The sequence below is a fragment of the Arvicola amphibius genome, chromosome 17 (genome assembly GCF_903992535.2).
Source record: "Arvicola amphibius chromosome 17, mArvAmp1.2, whole genome shotgun sequence".
Lineage (NCBI taxonomy): Eukaryota > Metazoa > Chordata > Mammalia > Rodentia > Cricetidae > Arvicola > Arvicola amphibius.
Window position 1 is genome coordinate 38987005 of NC_052063.2, and position 22781 is coordinate 39009785.

A 22781-nucleotide genomic window follows, 5' to 3' on the forward strand; every position below is an offset into this window, starting at 1 on the left:
CAGGGTTTCGCTGTAGTTTTAGAGCCTGTCCTGGAACTAGCTCTTGTAGACCAGGCCTGCCTCTGCCTCCCGAGTGCTGGGATTAAAGGCGTGCGCCACCACCACCCGGCTCCCTCTTCCTATTCTTGCTAAATTCACCTCCTAACTTTTTTCTTTATGAAAATGTCCTCATTTAACCTTCAAGTGTTTGGAAACTCTTTAGGCAGCTAGTTCTCTCAACAAAGACAACAGTTTTATACATTCTGACTGAAAGCCTTAACCCATTATAAACCAATCACAATCAGTTTTTAACTGCTGTACCATTAGATATTTCTTGGTGTTTTAGTCTAGTAGAAGACTCATTAGTCACGTGATAGTCTTATAGCTTGCTAATATAGTCGACATTGGTTGTCTCAGGAATACAGAGATTAAAAAAAACACAGGCTAAAACATCTGGTCACATCTGGAGGAAGAACATAGTAAGTTAAAAGATAATGTGATGTGTTATAATGTGGAAAGAAAATAGGCAGGAAACTGAGATACAGAGAAACTTGGATACATCTTAGTAGGTCAGATACAGAACAGGGGAGTTATGGGCCAAGGCACTGGGTCTAGCATTTGTTAGAGTCACGATGGTAAAGGTCTTTGTCTTGAGCTCTCAGGAGAGCTTCTGTTCTTGTAATAAGGTAGTAAGTCAGTGTGTGGAACCATGTCATGAAGCCTGTATTCATCATGCTCACTGGTGTGTGTATTCCTGAATGTTATCAGAGCCTCCCTCATACTGGGCTTTTATAGTTTGTATAACAAGTTGTTTTTAAGTGAGCAGTATTTAGATGTGCTGTGTGCCAGACATCTTTAATAAGATTCACTCGGGAGGCAGAGGCAGGCGGATCTCTGTGAGTTCGAGGCCAGCCTGGTCTACAAGAGCTAGTTCCAGGACAGGCTCTAAAAAAGCTGCAGAGAAACCCTGTCTCGAACCCCCCCCCCCAAAAAAAAAAAAGATTTGCTTCACAGACCATCCCCTGTTTTCTGTGTCCTGAACTCTTCGGCCATCTACATGGCTTCCTTGCCCTTTCCTCCTGGTCCTACCTCAGCAAATCTCTTTCCAGATGTCTTCTCAGAGGTGCCGACCCAGGCAGAGCATGGGCCGCCGTCCTCAGGCAGTTAGGAGCTGAGAGCAATTGGGAACTGAGACTTCCAGGGTGCTCATCTTTTGGTCTTGAATCCCTGTTAAGGAAACCTGCAGGCAGCATGATAGTCGCATTTTGTTGATTCTTAGATTTAAAAACCAATAGAACCTGTGTGTTTAGATTTATGTTTTCTTCTTAGTCATCAGAGAACTGCATACATTTCTGAATTTGGAAAGATGGGAATTTAGGCATAGAGAACACCGTAACAAAGACAAACTAAAGAACCTCCAGCCCCTAACCCCGTCCCACCACCATCACACACACGCACACACGCACGCGCGCGCGCACACACACGCGCACACTACAGCAGTTGTTCGGGAGTCACTAAGTTTGAAGTGATCGTTGGAAATAGACAAGATAGTGAGTGACCCTTACAAACTTGGAATATTGGCTTATTGTAGAATTCAGATGAGCAATTAATGATTTGTTGGGATAAAAGATTTGAAGAATGAGATGAAATGGGAAAAATTGAATGATTAGCTGGACATTAAGGAACTGAGACTTGATTTTTCTAGTGTAGAAAATCTAAATTCCCAACATTTGGATCATATGGAAATACTAGGTAGGAATGATGATAAAGTGGGTTCACTTATTTTTTTTTTATTTCCCTATGCTACACGTTTAGCAATCTACCTAACCATTTTTTTTTCACAAGCTGAAGGATTTCCAGTCAATACTGCAAAGACAACAGAGCCCTGTTATTAGTAGAGAGAGACTCGGTGATAGTCCCTTTGGTCTCCAGCCAGTAACGTCTTCCGACAGAAAGTCAGAGTATTCTGCTCTATTTTTTTCATGTCATAGGCCTGTTGAAATACTGTTAAGTAAATTCAAATTAAATTTAATTTTCAATATTGGTGTCTACCAGCCAAGCTTAAGTACTCAGTAGCCGCATGTTAACAGTGGCTAATGTTGGCATTTGGCATCTTGTCCAAAGTACACCCTTTCTGTGTAACTCAGTACCGCCCAGGCTACAGTTGTCCTCCGCATACAGGGCTTCTTCTTGGATTCATCTTTTTACAAACTTTTACTCTGGCCCTTCAACACTTCTTTTCTCCGGGAACACTGGTTTTGTCTTACCCGTGAGTATTCTTACCCGTGAGTATTCTTACCCGTGAGTATTCTTACCCGTGAGTATTCCTATCATTAAGACCTCTGTCCTTGCTGAAGCGCTGTTGTTGTATGCCTTCATCTTTATATGACCTCCTTGTTCAGGTTTCTAATCTCTCCTAAGTTACAGTCTGCTTTCTTGCAGTTTATTACTGTCTGGGAGTGTATTGTTTATACGTAGTACTTATTTCCTTTCCTAGAATATAAATCCTACAAAAAAAGTCAGAATTTGTATTGGTTACTAGATTTTTAGGGATCAAAATGATGCTTGACCTAAACTAAGTCTTCAGTGAGTGTATATTGAATCCACCCACAAATGATATTTTATAAACATTATTCTGGGTCTAAATACATTTGTGTTTTGATTCTAGGGAGTTTGGTATAACTTAAGACCTGACTTCTCTGGACTACTTAGCAGAGTTTCACATTTATCTAGGAGAGGTTCATGTGGGTGCACATGTTGGGGGGGGGGGGTCTGTACATGTCGGGGTGCACATATGTTGTGTGCTTTTGGAAGGCAGCAGTCAGCTTCCAGTATCATTTCTCAGGAGCTGGTCACCTTGATTTTGTTGTTGGCATGTGCGTGGGTGTGGTGTGCCATAACTCAGGAATAGAGGTCAGAGGACAACTTTCAGTCTCCTACCGTCCTGTGGGTTCTCGGGCATGCAGGAAGTGCCATGCTTTACCAGTTGCCGTTCCACTCTCTTTGGTTTGGAGACAGAGTCTCATTGTAGAGCTCACTGAGTAGGCTAGGATGGCCCGTCTGCCTGCCTGGGCCTCTCCAGCCCTGGGATGAGAAGCCTGCAGCACAGCAGTTTGTTCTGTGGGGTCCTGGGGACTGAACTCACATTCTCACGATGACGTGGCCAGTGCTTTGCCGACTGAGCTATTTGGATCCCATCCCCCAGTCCTGCAAGGTGTGGTATGTTGTGTTTTCATCTGCACTCACTTTAGAATTCATGCTTCCTTTTTCTCGTTTCTAGTTTCTTCTGTCTCTTTGGATGTTTGGGAATATGTTGCTCCATTTCTGAGTACCTGGAGAATTTCAGGGTAACATTTTGCTTTCTGCTTCTAACTTTACTAATCTATTTTATGATTTGAATCTAAAAATTTGAATTATTTTAGGACTCAGAGCAATCAGGTAGAACTGTGTGCACTTGAAAGGAAGAGTGCTTCCTGCTGAGAGCGGCGTAGTGAGATGAGGAGGCTGGTTGTGCTCACTCAGATCCTCTCCAGGTGCTTGTTAATGATTAGTGAGAAGGCTGTTGAAATCTCTGATAGGAAGCAAGTTTCTTTTTGCTGCTCTGCTTTCCTTTCAGGTTTTGTAAGCTGTATTATCTGGTATGTCAACCCTTGTATTCTTTTGCTGTTTTGATTCTGTATCATAGCAATGGTCTTAACCCCTGGAAATAGTCTTTGCTCTGAATTTACTCGGACTCACCCTAGTATCATTACTCGGGCCTTCTTTTGATTTGTGATAGAATTATCTGTTTTCTCTTTTCACCTTTTTATTTTATTTATTCATACTTTATGTGCTTGGATACATCTGCCACAAAGCGGGTGTATATGGAGGGCAGAGGACAGTTTTCAGAAGTCTCTTTTCTTTCCACCATGTAGGTCCCTAGGGGTCAAAGGGATCAACAGCCTTGGCAGCAAGTGCCTTTATCTGTTGAGCTGTTAATTTTATTTTGTGTCTTTGTATTTAAAGAATGCTTATGTAGGAGTATTTGGGTGGCAGTTATTAAAGTCTGTCTATCTGACTGACTTTTAATTGGATTAGATGCATATTTAAAGTGACTATTAATTTGGTTAGGTTTATTATCTTGCTTTTCGTTATAAAATTTGTCTGTGTTCTTTGTTCTCTTTTCATATATATATATGTACATACATACACACACATATATGCATACACGTGTATACACATGAAAATGAAATAAACTATAGTTCGGTTGGTTTTTATCAAGTATAGTTATTGTATTTTAGCTCCTTTCTGGCCTTTTTTGGTTCTGCTTGTATCATTAGGGTTTATAATACACATCACAAATTGTCACAGTCTACTATTAAGTCAAAATTTACTACTTCATATAAATTATCAGAACCTGTAGAGTATTGCTTTTACCCTCTCCCTTCCCTACCTTCACATTACTGTTTTATTTGTGTGTGTGATAACGTCATTGCCCGTGTCAGCAGGTGCTTTTCTTTCTCTTATCTTGTGCTTAAAATCTATATTAGAATATCTTTTTGTAAATATTTATTTATTATATATACAATATTCTGTCTGTGTGTAGGCCAGAAGAGGGCACCAGACCTCATTATAGATAGTTGCGAGCCACCATGTGGTTGCTGGGAATTGAACTCAGGACCTTTGGAAGAGCAGGCAATGCTCTTAACCGCTGAGCCATCTCTCCAGCTAGAATATCTTTATTAAATTCCAACTCTGATTAAAATTCCAAAAATAACTTAAAGAATGAGTGTAGTTAATTACAGGATACAAAATTGTCAAAGATAGATGGTAGTTTTTGTATTGGTAGTGGTTTTATGTACTAAAGCTGTTAGAAAAAAAAATCAAGAAAGGAATTTAATACACAGTATCTAACAAAAATAAAATACTTAGGGATATATTACCATGGTGTAGCACAAATAATAAAAGCCCAGAGACAGATATTGGAGTTAAACCTGGAGATCAAAAAAAAGCAAAGCAACCAAACCACTAGAGAGCTCTTAACCTCTATGAAGTCTTCAGACTGAAAGGGCAAATTCTTGTCTTATCCTGCCTTATATTCCTTTCTAGTGCTGGTAATAAAGGTGTTCACCACTACTGCCAGCCTCTATGGCTAACTAGTGTTGCTGCTGGGATTAAAGGTGTGTGCCACCACTGCCTGGCCTGTATGGCTGATTAGTGTGCCTGTTTTTCATTCTGGTCATCAGGCAAGTTTTATTTATTCACAAATATTACTACACCAAGGAACTGAAATATATGTAACCTGAAAATTACAAAATAGTGGTGAAAGAAATTCAAGAGTGATTTACACACTAGGTGAAAATATCTCCCATCATGGAAGAATAAATATTGTTAAAATACCCGTACTACCCATAATGATTTATAGAATCAATACAAATTATTGTTCCTTTTTTAAAAAATAGTATAGCTCAAGATAACCTTGAACTTCACTCCCCTCAACTTTACAAGTATTGGGGTTACAGGTATGTGTGCCAATCTGTGCTCAGCTCAGTTTTTGTCTATTTGACTTGACCAGCTAAGACAATCTGATGAAAACAACACAGGAAGCATCACACTAACTGGTGTCAGGACAGTCTGCCAAACTACAGTGACCACGGCAGCTCATACGATGTAGAGGTAGACCAGTAGGCCAAGAACATGCAGTGGGGAAAGGAGTGTTTCCCGTAAGTGGCACTGGAAAGACTACGTGTAGAAAGAGTAGATTGTTACCTCACACTGTATACACAATTAACTCAAAGTGGACAAAACACCTAAGCCATGTAGCCAGAAACAAGCTGCTAGAAGGGAAGAGGGAGTGAAAGCTTCATGGACTTGACCTGGGCAATTCCTTTTATGTTATGACACCAACTCACAGGAAACAAAGGTGAGATACATATACAGGATCATATGAGGCCAAAAAGCTGCTGTACAAGCAAAATTGGAATAAAAAGGGAACCTATATACTCAGAAAAGATTATCTGTAATTTTTGTTTTTTGCACCATAGGGTGAGCTGAAGTATACTGTATCAGGAAGTGTACTATGTAACCCGTACTAGCCACAAACTCACAGTCCTGTGCTTCAGCCTCTTGAATGCTCTGATTTAAAGATGTATAACACTTAAGTCCAGCTCAAAAAAAAAAAATCTTGTACAAGGAGTTAATATCCAAAAATATAAGAAATTCACACAGCAACAAGCAAACACATATCGTGATTAAGAAATGGAGTAAAGAATGTGAATAGATACTTCTTAAACAGCCAACCAGGATGTAAGAAGAGCCATCAGGGAAATGCAAATTAAAGTCAGCAAAGTCCGCTGAGCCCATTGAAAGTCACAGTTGTTGTCAAGGATGTGGAGAAATGGTGATCCTGCACACTGTGGACAATACGAGAGCTGCTGTATAATCCACAGGTATGTCGTTACCATTGCCATAACAAAATACCTAAGGCAGTTAACGTAGATTTCCTTTGGTTCATGACTCCAGAGGTTCAAGTCCAAGACTGAGTTGAGTGATCTCATAACTGTGAACCTTTGGCAAGAATGGTGCATGATGGTGGGGCTCAGTACAGAACAAGTTACTGGCCTTGTGAACCAGAAAGCAGAATTACAGGGACTAGAGGAGAGAAGGCCAGTGTCCCAGCATCACCTGCAAGAGCATGACCCCAGTGAAGGGCTCTCCCAGGAAGCTCTGCCTCCCATTACTTTTGTCTCATTAATTATGTTAGCAGTGAGTGTGACTGTATTTCTCTCATGGTGTTTCTAACTTGAGTTTGTCATTTTGGAGTTAGGTTCTAGTTTGTTAGTTGCTTTTAGCAGGAATCTTTTTGGATGTTAACAATTTTTTATCTATTAATCTATTTTGTCTTTTAAACTATTGAAAATAGGAATTGGCTTTATTTTTTTATATTTTTTTAAAATTTTTATTGATTTTGATTGAGCTCTACATTTTTCTCTGCTCCACTCCCTGCCTCTCCCATCCCCTTCTGCCCTCTCCCAAGGCCCCCATGCTCCCAATTTACTCAGGAGATCTTGTCTTTTTCTACTTTCTACTTCCATGTAGATTAGATCTATGTAAGTTTCTCTTAGGGTCCTCGTTGTTTAAGTTCTCTGGGATTGTGGTTTGTAGGCTGGTTTTCTTTGCTTTATGTTTAAAAACCACTTATGAGTGAGTACATGTGATACTTGTCTTTCTGGGTCTGGGTTACCTCACTCAAAATGATGATTTCTAGCTCCATCCATTTGCCTGCAAAATTCAAGATGTCATTATTTACTGCTGTGTAGTACTCAGCATTGTGTAAATGTACCACTTTTCCTTACCCATTCTTTGGTCGAGGGACATTTAGGTTGTTTCCAGGTTCTGGCTATGACAAACAATGCTGCTATGACCATAGTTGAGCACATGACCTTATAGCATGATTGAGTATCCTTTGGATATATACCCAAAAGTGGTATTACTGGGTCTTGAGGAAGGTTGTTTCCTAATTTTCTGAGAAATCGCCACACTGACATCCAAAGGGGCTGTACCAGCTTGCACTCCCACCAGCAATGCAGAAGTGTTCTCTTTACCCCACAGCATCTCCAGCATAAGTTGTCATCAGTGTTTTTGATCATGGCCATTCTTACAGGTGTTAGGTGGAATATCAGAGTTTTTTTGATTTGCATTTCTCTGATGACTAAGGATGTTGAACATTTCCTTAAGTGTCTTCAAGCCATTTTAGATTCCTTTGTTGAGAGTTCTCTGTTTAGGTCTGTACTCCATTTTTTATTGGATTATTTGTTCTTTTGATGACCCATTTCTTGAGTTCTTTGTATATTTTGGAGATCAGACCTCTGCCTGATGTGGGGTTGGTGAAGATCTTTTCCCATTCTGTAGGCTGTTGTTTTGTCTTGTTGATCGTATCCTTTGCTTTACAGAAGCTTTTCAGTTTCAGGAGGTCCCATTTATTTATTGTTTCTCTCAGTGTCTGTGCTGCTGGGGTTATATTTAGGAAGTGGTCTCCTGTGTAAATGTGTTCAGGTGTATTTCCCACTTTCTCTTCTATGAGGTTCAGTGTGGCTAACATTAAGTTGAGGTCTTTGATCTATTTGGATTTGAATTTTGTGTATGGTGATAGATATGGGTCTGTTTTCATTCTTCTACTTGTTGATATCCAGTTATGCCAGCACCATTTGTTAAATATGCTTTTTTTTCATTTGATATTTTTTGCATCTTTGTCAAAAATCAGGTGTTCGAAGGTATGTGGATTAATATCCAGGTGTTCGATTTGGTTCCCTTGGTCCTCCTATCTGTTTTTATGCCAACACCAGGCTGTTTTCAGTACTGTAGCTCTGTAGTAGAGTTTGAAGTCAGGGATTGTGATGCCTCCAGAAGTTCTTTTATTGTACAGGATTTTTTTTGGCTATACTGGGATTTTTGCTTTTCCATATGAAGTTGAGTATCGTTTTTTCGAGGTCGGTGAAGTGTTTTGCTGGGGTTTTGATGGGCATTGCATTGAATCTGTAGATTGCTTTTGGTAGGATTGCCATTTTTAATATGTTAATTCTATCTACCCAAAAGCATGGGAGATCTTTCCACTTTCTGGTGTCTTTTTCAATTTCTTTCTTCAAGGATTTAAAGTTCTTGACATACAAATCTTCCACTTGTTTGGTTAGGATTACTCTGAGATATTTTATGCTATTTGTGGCTATTGTGAAGGGTGATGTTTCTCTGATTTCTTTCTCAGCCCATTTATCATCTGTGTACAGGAGGGTTACTGATTTGTTTGAGTTAATCATGTGTCCTGCTACATTGCTGAAAGTGTTTATGAGTTGTAGAAGTTCCTTGGTAGAATTTTTGGGGTCATTCATGTAAACTATCATATCATCAGCAAATAGTGAGAGTTTGACGTCTTCTTTTCCGATTTGTATCCCCTTGATCTCCTTTTGTTGTCTTATTGCTCTAGCTAGGACCTCAAGAACTATATTGAATAGATATGGAGAGAGTGGACAACCTTGTCTTGTTCCTGATTTCAGTGGAATAGCTGGGAGTTTCCATTTAGTTTCATGTTGGCTGTTGACTTGTTGTACATTGCCTTTATTATGTTTAGGTATGTTCCTTGTATCCCTGCTCTCTCCAATACTTTTATCATGAAGGGATGTTGTATTTTGTCAAAGCTTTTACAGAATCTAATGAGATGATCATGTGGGTTTTTATTTTTCAGTTTGTTTATAAGGTGGATCACACTGACAGATTTTCATACGTTGAACCATCCTTGTATCTCTGGGATGAAGCCGGCTTGATCATGGTGGATGATGGTTCTGATGTGTTCTTAGATTCGATTTGCCAGTGTTTTATTTAGTATTTTTCCATCAATGTTCATGAGTGAGATTGGTCTGTAATTCTTTTTCTTAATAATGTCTTTCTGTGGTTTGGGTATCAGGGTAATTATAGCCTCATAAAAAGAGTTTGGCAATGTTTCTTCAGTTTCTATTGAGTGGAACAATTTGAGGAGTATTGGTATTAGTTCTTCTTTGAAAATCTTGTAGAATTCTGAGCTGAAACTATTTGGTCCTGGGCTTTTTTTGTTTAGGAAACTTTTGATGACAGTTTCTATTTCTTCAGCAGTTACAGGTCTGTTGAATTTGTTTATCTGGTCTTTTTTTAATTTTAGTAAGTATTTATTCAGAAAATTTTCCATTTCCTTAAAGTTTTACAATTTTGTGGCATACAGGTTTTTGAAATATGACCTGATGATTCTCTGTATTTCCTCCGTGTCTGTTATGTCCCCTATTTCATTTCTGACTTTGTTAATTTGGATATTCTCTCTCTACTTTTTGGTTAGTTTGGATAAAGGTTTATCTATTTTGTTGGTTTTCTCGAAGAACCAACTTTCTCTCATCGAGTCTTTGAATTGTTTCCTTTGTTTGTATTTTGTTGATTTCAGCTCTTAATTTGATCATTTCCTGCCTTCTAGCTCTCTTGGGTGAGTTTGCTTCTTTTTGTTCTAAAATTTTCAAATGTTCTGTTAATTCACTAGTGTGACTGAGGTTTCTGTCCTGCCCAGTTCCATACCAAAGAAATGACACAGATGTCTGCATTAGTTATAAATGAATTGGCCTAGTAGCTCAGACTTTTATTAACTCTTATAACTATGTTAGCCCATTATTCTTGTCTATGGTAACCACATGGCTCTGTACCTTTCTTGGCAAGGCTGTCACATCTTCCTTGCTCTGTGTCTGAATCACAACTGCAGACTGCAGAATCCTCTTCCCAGAATTCTCCAGTTCTTATTGCCCTGCATCTACTTCCTGCCTGGTCACCCCACCTATATTTCCTGCCTGGCTACTGGCTAATCCACATTTTATTAAATAAGTACAAGAAACAAATGTTTATAGGGTAAAACCATTGTCTGACAGCACAGTAGTGTGGGATTTTTTTCAGCTTCTTTATGTAGGCATTTAGTGCTATGAACTTTCCTCTTAACACTGCTTTCATTGTGTCCCATAAATGTGGGTATGTTCTGTGGTCATTTTCATTGAATTTTAGGAAGTCTTTTAATTTCTCCCTTTATTTCTTCCTTGATCCATTGAAGATTCAGGTGAGCATTGTTTAATTTTCATGTGTTTGTGGGCCTTCTGGAATTAGTATTGCTGTTGACTTCTAGTTTTAAGCCATGGTGATCTGATAAGATACATGGGGTAATTCCAATTTTTTTTTATTTGTTGAGATTTGTTTTGTTACTGAGTATGTGGTCAGTTTTTGATAAGGTTCCATGAGGTGCTGAGAAGAAGGTATATTCTTTTATGTTTGGATGGAATATTCTGTAGATGTCTGTTAAGTCCATTTGAGTCATAAATCTGTTAGTACTCTTATTTATCTGTTCATTTTTTTGTCTGACTTGTCCAGTGGTGAGAGGGGAGTGTTGAAGTCTCCCACTATTAGTGTGTGGAGTTTAATGTATGATATAAGCTTTAGACATGTTTCTTTTACATATGAGGGTGCTCTTGTATTTGGGGCATAGATGTTCAGTATTGAGATGTCCTTTTGATGGATTTTTCCTGTGACTAATATGAAATGTTCTTCTTTGTCTCTTTTGATTGATTTTAGTTTGAAGTCTATTTTGTTAGATATCAGGATAGCTACACCTGTTTGTTTCTTAGGTCCATTTGATTGTAAATATTTTTTCTCAATCGTGAGGTGATCGATGTCTGTTTTTGAGGTTGAGGTGTGTTTCTTGTATGTAGAAGGATGGATTCTTTTTTTGTATCCAATCTGTTAGCCTGTGTCTTTTTATAGGTGAATTGAGTCCATTTATATTAAGGGATATTAATGACCAGTGATTGCTCTCTCCTGTTAATTTAGTTTTTGTTGGTGGTGATGTTAATTTGTGTGTTTTTCCCTTCTTTGGGATTTGCTGATGTGAGATCATCAATTGTCTGTGTTTTTGTTGATGTAGCCAACTTCCTTGGGTTAGACTTTTCCTTCTAGTACTTTGTGCAGGGATGGGTTTGTGGCTGGGTATTGGTTAAATCTGGTTTTGTGATGAAGTATCTTGTTTTGCCCTTCTATGGTGATTGAAAGTTTTGCGGGTATAATAGTCTGGACTGTCATCCATGGTCTCTTAATGCTTGCATAACACTTGACCACGACCTTCTGGCTTTCATTGTCTTTAATGAGAAGTCAGGTGTAATTCTGATAGGTCTTCATTTATATGTTACTTGGCCTTTTTCCTTTGCAACTCTTAGTATTCTTTCTTTATTCTGTATATTTAGTGTTTTGGTTATTATCTGGCATGGGTACTATTTTTTTTTTTTGATCCAGTCTGTTTGGTGTTCTGTAAGCTTCTTGTATCTTCATAGGCATATCTTTCTTTAGGTTGGGAAAGTTTTCTTCTATGATTTTGTTAAATATATTTTCTGTGCTTTTGAGTTGAACTTCTTCTATATCTATTATTCTTAGGTTTGGTCTTTTCATGGTGTCCCATATTTCTTGGATATTTTGGGTTAAGCTCTTGTTAGATTTAATGTTTTCTTTGATGTATGAGTCTGTTTCCTCTATTGTATCTTCAGCGCTTGAGAGTCTCTCTTTATGTTTGTGTTTGTGGTTCCTGATCATTTTTCTCACGATTTCTGTTTCTATAGTTCCCTCGGCTTGTGTTTTCTTTATTGTCTCTATGTCAGTATTCAAGTCTTGAATAGTTTCTTTCATATGTTTGATTGCTTTTTCTTGGTTTTCTTTAAGGGATTTGCTGATGTCTTCCAATTTTTTGTTTGTCTATTCCTCCATTTCTTTGAGGGAATTTCTCATTTCCTTTTTAATATTTTCAAACATGGTCCTGAAGTTATTTTTTAGGTCATTTTCTTCTGCTTCATCTATATTTGGTTGTTCAAGTCTTGGTGTTGTAGGGTCTCTAGATTTTACTGGGTGTCGTATTGCTCCTTGTGGTGTTGCGTGTGTTCTTACCTTGTCTACTCATACTTTCCTCTAATTGGTGTGTTGTGCCAGTGAATCCAAGGTTCAGATAGTTGTTCCTCGTGGTACAGTCAGTGCCACGGTTCTAGTTACCCCATTGGTCACTTTGTGTTCCTGGAGGTTGCTCAGCTCTCCTAGGCTTTGCTCTGCTCCCATGAAGTTTGCTGTCTCAGGCCTGCTCTGGTCTAGGTTGTCTGCTCAGACCTGTTTCTGTAAGTGTCCTTGGTCTGGATCTGCTCCTGCAGAGGTCCCTGGCTTGGGGTTTGTCCTGCAAAGGTCTCTGGTTCTGATCTACTCCTTTGGAGGTCTCAGACTCTGGTGTGCCCAGACCCGCAGAGGACCTGGCTCAGGCCTACGGGCTCAGAGGTCCCAGACTCATGCCTGGACCCGCAGAGGTTTCTGGTTTCTGCCTACTCCCTTTGATGTCCCAGACAGACCCCTGGACCTATAGAGGTCCTGGCTCAGGCCTACTGCCTTAGAGGCCCCAAGTTCATACCTAGACCAGCAGAGGTCCTGGCTCAGGTCTACTCCCTCAACGGTCCCAGATTCAAGGCCGGATCCGCAGCGGTCTCTGGCTCTTGCCCCTGTACCTGCTCCTGTGGAGTTCGCTGTCTCAGGTCTGTTCTGGTCCAGGTCACTGGCTCAGTCCTGCCTCCACAAATGTCCCTGGTCTAGATCTGCTCCCTCTCCTGTGGAGCTCACCATCTCAGACCTGCTCTGGCCTAGGTTGCTGGCTCAGACCTGCTTCCACAAATGACCCTGGTCTAGATCCGCTCCTGCTCTGTGGAGGTCACTGTCCCAGGCCTGCTCTGCCCCAAGTTGCTGGGCTCAGTCCTACTCCCGGGAATTGACTTGGTAAAACAGTCTTGCGATTGTGTGATAAATCTCATGTGCTGGTCATGGTTTCCAGTCTTTTTTATATGTTGCTGGATTTGCTGCGATAGTATTTGTTGAGGATTTTCGCATCTACATTCGTAACAGACTGTTGTTTTCTTGTGAGGTTTTGTCTGGTTTTAGTGGGTTAAGACTAGTCCCAGAATGACTTAACAAATGCTCTTTTCAGCTTTTGGAACAGAAACTGATGTGTCCACACCATCATTTTCATAATCTGAGTCTGATTTCTTTCCCTTATCAGCCTAGCTTGTTGACCCTTTCAAAAATTCATACTTTTGTTTTATCTATTTTTCTTTTTTTCTGCATCATTAAATTTCACCCAAGTCTACTTACTTAAGATTTTATTGTTTTTTGATGTCTTAAGGTATTATATTTAGATTTCTGACCTGAAATCTTACTGTCTGCCTTCCATGAGTTTTGGCATCTTGTAGCTCCTTTTCATTCACTGCAAAGTATTTCAGTTTCCCTTGGAATTTCTTGGCCGGCTGCTTGCTGAGAAGTGTGTTCCGTGCTTGTGTACTGGTGAAGTGTGTTCCATGCTTGTGTACTGGTGCGTTCTCAGATTTCACAGCAGAGGCTCTTTGCTGACCTAAGCCCTGAGGTTCAAGGACATCTTTGTATTGGTTCAGCCTTTTCAAATGCCCCCAGGCCTGTTTGGTGGCACAGCAGGTGGCCTTTTTGGAGAGCAGTCCCTGTAGACCTGAGAAGAGGTGTCAGCTGGTGCTGCAGCCTAGGGGTCTCTAGAGATCTACAGATGCCTTTGGGTTGTTAGTTTATGTTTCCTCAAGTAAATGAATGATTTAGTCTAGCTCTGTTATAGCGCTGTGTCGGGGAAACAGGTTGTTAAACTGTTCCTTGTCCTTGGTTAAAGATCATTCTCAGTCATTAAGAAATGGTCTTCTTGGTGTCAGTGCCCACTTGAGTGGAGGCTTTCTAGTTTAGTGATTTGATAGACAGATATGCATCCTGGGAGTAAATTCAACAAGAAATGTGGAAGAGGTACGTGAGAAGCTTTTCCAAGAGAACTCAAAGAGAAGAAAAAGACTTTCCTTGATAGACTTTAACAAATGAGCTAACTCTTCCTTTACATGGTTTAGTGCAATTCTGGTACAGCTCCCATGGCGTGCACTAATCTGTAGTGATTTTAGTTGAAATTCTACAATATCAACTGGAAGAATGAAGTAGGCAGGTAGCATTTTTAATTAAACTATGATTAATAAAATTAGGCTGGCTCTACTAGATAATAGAGCTAATTAAATATGTTAAATTATTAACAAAAACATAGAGCAGATAAAGGGACAGAATAAATGCCTTTATTAAAGGGGATCCTCATTTTGGCTTAACGACACCTAAAGTCACTTAAACCCACCTTAATCAGGGAGCAGATTTTTATAGAAGTTTCGTGAGAGCCTACCTTGAAGTACTTCACTCAGATTACTAAAGTTGTTTATATGTGGCAAGTTAGATTATATTAACTTCCAGAATTTCTTCCTATTTTTTTTCTGACAAAGGTATTTGGAAGCATATGATGGTGACTTCCAAGTGTTTGATTTCTTCTCCAAAGTCAGAATCATTTGTGGAGAATTACCACAGACTGTGTTTTTGTACAAGGCTGTCTCTAGCATGTCTTCATGCCATACAGCTTCAGTCTTTGTCCAGGTCTGTTCTGCACCGACTGGACTCGCCCTACGTAATCTCTGGCCATGCCTGAGGTCTGAGCAGTTTTCCGTCATTCTCCTTGACTTCCTGAGATCTTCCACGTTTTGAAGCCCACCTTTATAGGGTTTCTCCATTGCATGTATATTGCTGAATGACAGTTTTCAAGACACTGGAAAACACATCTTAACGGTGGGAAAATAGATGGTAGGTGCTGGGAAGCAGCGGGAATCTAGTGAGATAGTGGCGTCCTGAAAAGCAGCTTCGTTAAGAATGTTTGGTGTGTAATGACCGAGGAACTAAGCAGAGAAGACCAGTGTTAACAACGGGAGAAGACAGTTCCGGGCATGAACTTAATGCGCGCACACGAAGTTTTGCAAATGAACGTGGAACTCAGCAGACTGCAGCCCGAAGCGAATCTTGAGATGTTTTCTGCCCAGTGTTACCCAGGATGCCACTCATTCTTGACAGCTTCTGAACGACTGTGATGGAGAATTACACTCCGAAGTCAACACTTGTCGGAAACCAAATAAATTGTTGCCTGTGCTAAGGGCTGTTTTTGTTTGCTTGTTTTTCGAGACAGGGTTTCTCTGTAGCTTTGGAGCCTGTCCCGGAACTAGCTCTTGTAGCCCAGGCAGGCCTCGGACTCACAAGAGATCCGCCTGCCTCTGCCTCCCGAGTGCTGGGATTAAAGGCGTGCACCACCACTGCCTGGCGCTAAGGGCCATTTCTAAACAGTAAATGAGAGCTAGCTCTTTCTCTAGGAGGGGATAGAAAGGAAGCAGAGGTCCTCGTCTAGTTTATGACTGTTCCCACATGGCGTTCTGGCAAAGGGAGTTTGCCTGAACGTGCTCACAGTGGGAAGAAAGCGTCAGCACCCTGACAGAAATAGCCCTTAGCATAGGCGACAACAATTTATTTTGTTCCTGACAAGTGTTGACTCTGAAGTGTAATTCTTCATCAAAAGAAGCTGTCGAGAATGAGTGACATACTCGGGTAACACTGGGCAGAAAAGATCTCAAGATTAGCTTCGGGTGTGTGCGCAGTACGTTCATGCCCGGAACTGTCTTCACCCGTTGTTGAAATTGCTCTCCTCCGCTCGTTTCTTCTGAATCACTGCCAGTCTTCGGTAATGACACTCAGACATTTAGAGCTTAATCATCTCAGCACACTGGGAACGGGCCATGTTTGTTTTGGCATGAGCTGGCAGTGTTAGCAGGTATATGGAAAGTCTCCCAACACTCCCAGGTCCCTGTTTGGAAAGAGGGGAGATAATGGAGGGCGTGGTCTCCGGAGTTAGAAGAGTGTTTCCCTTCGCTGGGACCCATAGTGACCTATGACTTCAGGCAAGTCAAGCAGGGTTGCAGTTTGTTCTGTAGCTTTTAAAATTGCCCACCGCGGAGTACTGCTTTTACTATTTCTAAGCTGAGGCTACTTGGTAATAACTTTTAATTTTTTTCTGTTGTGGTCCTTCATATTATTCACACATGAGAGAAACTTGAAAATGTATCAGCTCCTCAGTGCTTCATTTTAAAATGACATCTCAGTTGCAGCAAAGAGAAAGGGGTCAGTTCCTGACTAGGAAGCCGCGGGATAGAAGGGGAACATTTGCAAGGTAGTCTCACTGAATAGACATGGGTGTCATAAGCAGACCACATGGGTCAGCAAATGAGTCCAGTGCACAAGTCAGGTTAATCCGGGAGCAGGCGGTTAGTTTGCATTACTATACTAATTCATCAAATTATCTAGTATAAATCACGCATCATAGCCAAGGCGGGTTAACTCCAGGAGCACGGGGTCAGTTTGCATTAGGATGCTAATTCATCAAATTTGACAGAATAATAATATGGCTGTCTCAAATACCCGATGACATTCAGCATACATACCTTCTTTCCCAGAAAAGAAACTAAACTAGAATTCAAGTTCATAGAATCTACTGGAAGATACATACTGTAAAAGACCTTGTGGGTTTCTCTTGTAGCCCTATTTGGCTTTCTGTTGGACTAAATTTTGAATGCTCTGAAGTCTTTTTCTAAAACTTTTTTAAAAGCTTGTTTGTTTTTTTTTTTTTTTTAAAAAAAAAAAAACTCCTTATTTTTCTTTCTACCGCTGTGACCAAACACCAGTGACTGAAAGCAGCTTGGGAAGGGAAGGGTTTATTTCACCGCACAGTAGTCTGTCATGAAGGAATGTCATGGCAGGGATTTGGAGAGACCTTGGAGGAATGTAGCTTACTGGCTCGCTCCCCAGGCTCACCTTCAACTACTGTTTTTAAAACCTCCCGGGACCACCTACCCAGGGATGACACTGCCCACCCTCTCAAACCAGCCATCAACCAAGAAAATGGCCCCACAGGCCCTTGTAGGCACAACCTGTGGGAGGCCTTTCCTCAGCCGAGCTTCCTCCTCAGACATCCCTGATAGCTTCTACCAAGCTAAAGCTACATAAGCTTCTACAAAAGCTAGATAGTCACTGTGAACGTTTTTCTTTCGAAATAAGTGTATTCTCTTTTTAAAGGATCAATATTTTTGTTTGTTTTGTTTGTTTTTTTTTTCTTTCAAGACAGGGTTTCTCTGTAGTTTTGGAGCCTGTCCTGGAACTCACTCTGTAGACCAGGCTGCCCGCAAATTCACAGAGATCCACCTGCCTCTACCTCCCAAGTGCTGGGGATTAAAGGTGTGGACCATCTCTGCCTGGTTAATCCATTAAATTTTTTTAAAAAAAACTTATTTATGTGTGTCTACCTCCCGCCCCCTTGTGTGTATGTGTTTACACACTGTGCATGGGTGAGTACTCATGGAGACCAAAAGAGGGCCTCAAAATTCTTGGAGTTGGAGCTACAGGTGTTTGTAAGCTACCCTGTGTGTATTCTTAGAACCAAACTGTGTCCTCTGTAACCTCTGGAAGAGTATCAAATATTCCTTAGCGGATCCACCTCTATGATCTGTAGACTCTCTTATTTTATTTGGTTTTGAATCACTATACTTTGCCATAATTTAATTCCTTTTACTGTTTCCCCCCAAATATCTAAAACTTCTTGTGGTAAGTACTTTCACTTCAAAATGGTAAAACAATTAAAATTTATATCTCTTTCCTCAGTATTAACAGCACTGCTATCAGATGCCAAGTGTGGCAGTTTTTAAGACCAGTTGTCCATACTGGTGCAAAACGTTACATCTCGAACATGGTGTCTGCAGTCAGTCCTGTGTTGCTGAACTGTTCCACAGTGTTCTAAGCACGAGGCTGGCCTAATCCCTTCATCAAACAGTCCTAATCCTCGTGGTGTGCACCTTGTAGCCGTGTGCCTCAGTTGTGTGGTGCCGTCCCCAGGGGACCTCAAAGAGCAATGGCAAAGATGAGAAATGCCCAGCGGGAATCCCCACTGCTTCTATAAGCAGGCACACGAGTTGTCGGATCCGAGGCTCACATTCAAAGAGCTTCATAGGCTGCTCACTCTTGTCTTTACTCGTTATTATGCCAATATATAATATTCATTATTATAAGATCTGCATTGTTTCACAATTAAATTTGCCAAGTTTCAATAGCACATCAACATAAAAAATTGCCTTGTCTCATAATCTAATCAGGTAAAAAATTCATTTTCTTTGTCTTCTGTTCTTTAGTTACATGAAATGCTCAAAAACTTCTTTTCTTGGTTTTCCCCCCAAAATTAGTTCAATTTATTTAAAATACTAGTCATAAGTTCAAACCTTATTTGTAGGTATTTATGGGAGAAATACTGCATATATAATTTAAATGTTTAGAGACATTCATGTGTTTTTATTATGTTGAGAAAGTCCTAAGTTCTGTAACCCTCTGTTAAAGGTGTATATTTGTGTATATATGTGTGTGTTTATTCTGTGTGTGTGTTGGTATGTGTGCACTCGTGTAGACTTAAGGAGAGCACCGGACACTCTGGGACTGGAGCTGTGTGTGTTTGTAAGATGCCCGAGTGCTGGGAAGAGCAGCAATCGCTCTTAAGTGCAAGCCGCCTCTCCAGTCCCAACTCTTCATATGATAAATCACATTGTCCTCTGAAATTGGACTTAGGGAGTCAATTCCTGATTACTCAGAATGATAAAAATGTATTCTGATAAATTGAATATCCTAGTTACCTAAGGGTTGACATAATCAGATTAAAGAAAATCGCTACTTTGTGGAGATTATAGTAGGTCCTAGTATTCAACTACATAGAGCTCAGCTCACGAATGGACTCCCAAGGAAGTGTCTCAGTTGGTAGTGTTCATAGCTGACAACTGAGAGGGAAACTTCCCCTTTGACTTGGCTGTTTGGATTACGAGTGAATCGTCTGTCTTGGAAAGGCAATGGAAGTCCCATCTTAGATTCTGATGTGTTTTTCTATTAATCCTTCCCAACTCCATTGTAAGCACTAGAGAAAGGAGAAACCAAAATTTACCCACCCTACCCCCTATTCCCAATTGGAAATTAGACATTGAAAATCAATCCTGATGGCTGGATGTAATGGTGAACGCCTGTAATGCCAGCGATTACTGCTGTTAACCTAAGCCAAAGTTTTTAAAAGTTCTGTGTGGACCATTTATCTATCATCTGGGGTGTTTGTTGGGAACTGAGTCCCTGTACTTGAGAAGGAGCTCAGAATATTAACCACCACCACCACCCACCCCCCCCAGAAGATTCTGTGTTTTTAGTTTGGGACCCCCTTCAGACAGCATCAGGATATGACTGAGGGACACCTTCCTAGAGTTCCCAAATCATCACGAATTTCTTTCTTCCATGAATGTGATTACAGAGGGAAAAGGATAAGGTTGAAATGGATATGCTACTTCCCACAGTAGATGACCAGGAAGTAAAATGGTACCCTGTTGAGGCCAAGGAATTGTAAAGGCAAAGTTGGAAATTACTCAGTGGTTTTCATTCTACCAATGGTACCCGTACTTGATATATATATACTCTCCGATGTATTTTTATGCAAGCATGAAGTCACATGAGATTAGCTGAACACATTTCACTCATGGGAAAGAATTTTTTCTTCTTTTCGTTTTTAGTATTTTGTATCAAGTTGGAACATTACCGAGGCCTCTCTGGGGGCTCTTTCTCCTGAACATCTTGGGGTGTTTTAGAGCTTTGGTCCTGATGCAGTTACATATTTCCATCACTTGAACCGATAATTGTTCCCACCACTGGGAGCAGAGTATTTTTCAAGAATTATTTTTTGTCGTGCCCCCCAATCTATATGAAGGTGGGTGGCGAGTTTATCTGCTGTGTTTTCTCCGTGAGAACTGAACCTTCATGCATTCTAGGTAATCACTCCAACCCCATTGAAGGGCCGGCAACATTTTTAACAGTCACTGTACTTGGAGGCGTCACAAAGCAGGAAAGCTTTGGGTTGGTTTCCTAGCTTCCCCATTGCTAATGAGAGCCCTTCAGGGTCCAAGTCCTGCCAAGCTTTGCATATTTCAGAATGGAATTATAAGGTTGGAGAGACAGAAATTAAAGTTCTTCTTCTGTAGTTTGGGTTTTCCTTTGTCCCACCTCAGTTTCCAAGGGCTGTAGCTTTGAAATGGAGAGGCTACATTTTGACCTGCCTGCCTGACCTGCGCGTCACGTTGCCACAGCTAACGGATTCCCGTAGGTTTCACTAGCTCCTGCTCTCCCACTGAAAGGGCCTCGTGGCCTGGACCTTTCCTTTTCTTGCATACACCACACACTATCCAACCCAAAGCCAGAGATGCATTTGCCTCTGCCTCCCAAGAGCTGGGATTAAAGGCGTGCACCACCACTGCCCAGCTCACATCCACATTCTGATAGACCGTAGAGTACAGTATCAAAATGGTAGAATAAAACTGTAGTTCCAGAATTGGGAAGTTGAGGCAAGGCTGCGGATATGATTCCAGATGAGTCTGGAATAAGACCCCATCTAAAAAAGAAAGAAAGCAAAAGAAAAATAAATACAACCATAACATTACTGAATCACATACTTTGACTGGAAGATAATAAGATGGACCTTGAAAGAAAAATGAATATACCTGATAGAAATACGGACATGGGTGTGGGAGTTCATTTAATGATTATCTCATAATAATAAAAGTGGAGTACCCAAAGTTGGTTTCAGATAAATCACGAATGTTTGAATATGCTCTATACAATATCTCAGACATATTCATGCCAAAAATGATATTCTCTAAGATTCAAATGATTTTGCATATTCTGGTTTATATATGCTGGCTATATTTCTATGGATTTGCTATTGTTCAACTCTAGTCTCACGTTTTAGGCTTCTGATTTCTGCAACACCTTTCTGGGCAGCACCTTCCCTACCTATTGCCTACAGTACACTGCAGAACATTCCAGCTTCTTAGAAGCTATTTTCTTTACATTCCTCTTCCACAAAAAGAATTTATAATCTCTCTCTCTCCCCTCTCTCTCTGTCTCTCTGTCTCTCTGTCTCTCTGTCTCTCTGTCTCTCTCTCTCTCTCTCTCTCTCTCTCTCTCCTTTATAACGTTTTTTTCTCTCTGTGTGTGTTTGTATTTGTAATTTAGTTTGTATCAGGCTCTTAGGGAAGCATCAAGATATGCAAAGAGTGTTGGCTTATTCAAAGAAAGGGCACATTTAGAAAAACACAATTAGCTTCAACCATGACTTCCTTCAGGTATCAGCAGTTCTAAAGTCCTAATAATTAACTTCATCCCCAACATCTTACAGAAATGACAAGTATTAATTTACTTTAAGGTATAAACTAAATCTCAGAGAAGCAAAATGAATTGCGAAGTCCTTCACAACTATCACATGGCATGGAGCTGAATAGCTGTCTGCTACTTACAAGTTGATTGCTCTACTTTTATGACAGCCAGCTTTAAGAGATAACAAACATTCATGTAATCGACTTTTCTGGGGGAGATATGAATGAATGTCTGTCTATTAGTCCCAGACAAAGCTCTGACAGACCAGAGAAATGTTTCTTCTGAAGTTGAGTTCGGTGAACAAATGAGATGTTGAGATTACTAACAGGAAGAGGTGTGACTCAAAGGCAGCCTCAGAGAAGCAGACCCCGGGGATGAATGGGGGGAAGGCTTCAGATGGTTACAATCTGTGGCTCTCCTGCCCAGCATGCAGGTGGCTCTGCTGAAGTCACCACCTCTTCCCCATAATGCTTAATGTTTATATGTGCCTGGAGAAATGGTTCAGTGATTGCGAGCACTTAGTGTTCTTGTAGAGGACCAGAGTCCAGTTCCCAGGTCAGGATGCTCACAGTCATGGGCAACTCCAGCCTCAGGGCAGCTGATGCTTGTTTGCTTGTTTTTGGCCACCACAGGCACCTATACTCATACACACACACACACACACACACACACACACACACACACACACACACAAAATAAATCTTAAAAAATAACTTGAGTACTGGACATGGTAGCACACACTAGTCGCACCAGTAATCCCAGTACTTGGGAGTCAGAGGCAGGAGGATCAGGAGTTTGAAGCCATCCTCAGCTGAGGCCAGCTTAGGCTATGCGAGACTCTGTCTCCAAAGGCAAACAATCCAAAGCCTCTAAATGTCTGTTAGCTTCTGAGTCATACAAGATTCCTTCCAGGATGGAATATTTCCATTTGGAGGAAATAGCAGGGCAACATTCCACCCGTTTCTGTGGCTCTTACATTCTCCCTGCCCTATCTGCTATGATGATCCCTGAATATTGGTGGGGCCATACAGATATCTAATCATTTATAGCTGATCACGGAGATGCCATCCCACAGCAAGTCCCTTAATCCCAATTTGACTAGTTTGGTCCCAACAGTAACC

At 40.6% G+C, this 22781-nt stretch overlaps 1 protein-coding gene across 1 annotated transcript in view; it reads left to right on the forward strand.

The window, feature by feature from the left end:
- The first annotated feature begins 3179 nt into the window (after positions 1-3179).
- Positions 3180-22781, forward strand: part of Msrb3 (methionine sulfoxide reductase B3) — a 151325-nt gene continuing 131723 nt past the window's right edge. The window contains exon 1 of the mRNA XM_038314410.1: positions 3180-3198. The gene's annotated coding sequence lies outside the window, so the exon portion shown is untranslated. The remainder of the gene's footprint in view (positions 3199-22781) is intronic.